The following is a 3983-nucleotide window of genomic DNA, read 5'->3' on the forward strand; positions in this document are numbered from 1 at the left end:
CGCCGATTTATCACACATCTTTATGGCTCCGGAATACACGACTCCATTCCTTAATTGACACTCTTATTAATTTTAATACACTCACACTATGAATTGACAGCATTCCAAAGGAGAGCAAGATCGCAGCATGCGAGCGGTGTTTCCTGTGTAAGCAAAGAAGGCATCGTTTATAAGCTCGCAAAATGTCACTTGTAAAACTTTATTGTCGACGCAACGGTAACAAGGTGCCGTGTCACTATCCGTTCTGCTGTAGCTGGTTCACAACAAGTCGTGCAGGGAGACATATGGAAAGCATCACGGCGGGTCAAAACGGCGACGTTTGAGTGGGGAGGGTGGGGGTGCGCGTGCAACGGATGGCCGCCTTCGCTTCATATTTTAATTATACATAAACGAAGTGACATTGATATCCACAATATTTCTTGTGCTCATCAATTTGCAGTGATGTGGGAAAACATAAACTGCTCTATTATTCACGTGATGGTTAAGTGGTTGAAATGGGGGAAAAAAGTAACCCTTTGGGCTGAAAGATGCAGTGTGTAGCTTTTGCGTCTCTGATCCAGCGGCCTTCGTTGTAAAGTTAGATCAGTGTCTCTTAGACCAGTTTGTCTGTGTATGAAAAAGCGTGCGTTTATTAAAATTAAAGCCCGCATCCCACCCCAGAGAAACACAGAACAGGAACATTGTACTGTTAGCTATTGCACGACCAACAACAGAGTCGCCCCCCTCTGGATTATCTGGACGCTACAGGGTCTGTATCTGGTGTTCTGTCACGAAAGTGAGCAGAACTCGCAGCATGTCCGGGATACGAAACTTCACTAGCGAAGGTTATAGACTTTAAAATACTGGTTTTATTTAATTTACCTAAAGATGAAGCAGTGTCACCCGGAGATGTATCAGGTATCATGCATGTTTTATATTCCAAAAAGAATTATGTGTATTATATTTTCGCATAAAGCATAGGAATACTTGCTTGCATATTTAAAAGAATATTAATTTTAATAGATTTAAAAATGAGAATAATGTAGTGATTGAGGGGTAGCCTATACCTAACAGGCCTAACAGAGAGTCGCGTAACAGAGAGGCTCAACGCGTATGAAAACAGCGCACAACTGCTACATGACTGTCATTTAAATTTGTGTGGTACGAACATATTCATCCAAAGGACAGTCTGAGGAGTCATAAACGGAATACCGAGATTTTACCGTTTCAAAATTATTCTGTACATCGTATTGTTCAGTTCTGCTTTCGTCTTTAAAAGAAAATTCCGTGCATTCAGCTACATGCTATTAAAAAACTATACGACATGTATTGGAGTTACCTAGTAAGATCAGCGTTATATTCAATCACACTGTAAAGAGGCTCACCTGTGGACGCGCGTTGAATGGCTAGTTTGGCTCTCTGGTTCGGGCTTGAACACTTTTTTCCTTACCATAACGCACATGTAATATTTGGGCCCTTTGTTTTTTCTAAATTTATTGATTTACTGAATGCATTGCAGTCATATAATTATACAATGATAATACTGTGACACCGTGAAATGATCTTCTGCAGTTGGAAATCAATCATATATATATATATATATATATATATATATATATATATATATATATATATATATAATATAAAATCTCGATCGTTCGCCTAATTCATGTAGACGTGTAATTACTCTGGTGGACTTGGTTATATGGTTATATATGGAGACTGAGATGTTTATGTCAATGTATAATCTACTCGTGAAACATTTTGCAGAAATGTCAGAAAGAATGTCTGCCACATTTTTCAATATTAAATGAGAGATTACATGATTTACATGATTACATGATTGTCATAATTGTTCATATCTGTATGGAAATATTAAGTCGATTGTAAATCAAATAAATATCCTCTGTTTTTGGAGCCTTTCACAGCGTTCAGAAAGAAGCCATCAGAAGAGGCTGTAATGCGCTGACCAAATCCGAAAGAAGCAGGCGTCCTTTTTGCCGATGATTGAGGGACATGCCATAATAATAAAATAACAAACCATTTATAAAACCTTCAAAGATTAAAACAGAAGGAACGAATGCAAAGCAACAGTGATATTATCGTAATGACAAGGACAGTAGTAATAATAATAATAATAATGATAATAATAATAATAATTCAAGCAAATCTAGTATTTTATACACATAATATTGTAAATAACTGACCAAAAAGTTAATTGCTGTAACATTGTTTTGATTCATGAGACGTTTTATTATGCTTGGTGCAGGTTTGGAAGTTTTCAGATTAAAATGATATCGGCATTAGGGATAGCGATTAGGCTGTGCCTTTCGATGCGACAATGCATTTGTAACCGTGTTGTCCGATTTTAATGGTGACAGATGCCGCTTAATGTCACCATCTACCATGTGTATGATTGTGTTTCTCTTTCTCTGAAAAGTCTCCAGGTCAGGAAGCTCTAGGAAAGTAGCGTGTGGCCATTCACAGACCGCTGGTCTCAGTTCGCCGCTGGGGCTGCCTAATGCCACCGGATCGAGTGATTGAGTGCAGCAGGCGCGCGCACTGATGATTGATCGGGATCATGCGCGTCTGTAGGATCTGATCCGTTTTAAAAATGCGGCCCAGAAAGCAGTCTCATGCCGATCAATCATCTTTTAATTCGCCCGAAGAAAAATGACAAATTCTGCGAGCAGCGTATGCGAGGAAACCAGATGCTTAATATCTTGAAATTGAAGGCCAAGCTGCTTTGCCGGAGGGCCGAGTCAGGCGCAAAGTCTCAGCTGCGAAAACCTGTGGATGTTTCGTCATTCGCAGTTTCCCGGAGGAAGGCCGCTTGCCTTTCTGCCAGTAATCCTATTGTTATTGTTCTTAATATGCAAATAAGTCACCGGAAGTTGACTTTCAGGGAATTTAATTTAAGAAGCAGGGAAAACACCCCCAGTGTCGGGAAGGTTTGATTGGATGCAGCATGCGGTGCACTTTGGGAGAAACTCGGAGGTCGGGGCAGCCAGCCGGGCCCCAGCTATGCTGAGCTTGCAGCGTATCGACCTGCATGCGTCACGGCCAAAGGAGCTGTAGGTAACCTGAATCCTCGGTGTGTGTTAATGGCAAGCTGTGGGACACCTCTCAGCCCTTCCTGCGTTTCCTGTGTGGAGGTGATGAGAGCCCGGTGGGTTTATCTGTGAGTGTGTATTGACTCCGCCGGAGGGGGTCTCCGTGGTTACCATGGTTATTGGTACTTTTCGTGTACTTCAGGGACAGGTTATGGCCATATGAATATGCTCTCCCACATGGAGATATTATACACCAATTTGATGGCTCCCCCAGAATGCCAGCTCAGACGCCATTGCGGAGGTTGCGGGTAGCTGTATGTAGGTCAGGTGTTCCTTATTTCTTTACCAGAGTTGCACACCTCTATTGCAGAGCTGTTTCCTGTTAGGTGCCACTAATGTTTTGAGTGAAAGGGTCTTCATGCAGAAAAAAACTAGATCTTGCTTGACTGTCCAGTGATTTGTTGGAGTCCACAGGGAGATTTGTCACTCCGGGTCTGAATAAATGCTAACACAGTCTGCACAGACAGTGAGAGATTGGCGTTGTGCACCAAGTGTTACATATACAAAGCTGTCGTTTATGAATTGACCAGTATTGTAGGCCTTGGCATGACTCCAGGCCCTCTGATGTCAGGAAGGTTATTTTAACAGTATAGTACAGATGAGCAGTACATACACAACCACGCATACTGTTGGGAGGGTTATTTTAAGGGTAATATAGGTGAGCAGTACACACACACACACACACACACACGCAATTTATATTCTCCACCTCGGTACTGTGCCTCCCCCTCTGAATGCCACAGATAAAATTGGAGAGTTTAAGATCTGACTGAGGTAAAGAGAGCTCTTTATGCACCTCAGTGTCCAAATGAGAGCTCTTTACATCCTTGCCCTGACTGACATCTCCGCCTTATACAGACACCCAGTGTGGGATGAATTCAGTTAGACGGT

Source organism: Megalops cyprinoides, chromosome 17 (assembly GCF_013368585.1).
Source record: "Megalops cyprinoides isolate fMegCyp1 chromosome 17, fMegCyp1.pri, whole genome shotgun sequence".
Classification (NCBI taxonomy): Eukaryota; Metazoa; Chordata; class Actinopteri; order Elopiformes; family Megalopidae; genus Megalops; species Megalops cyprinoides.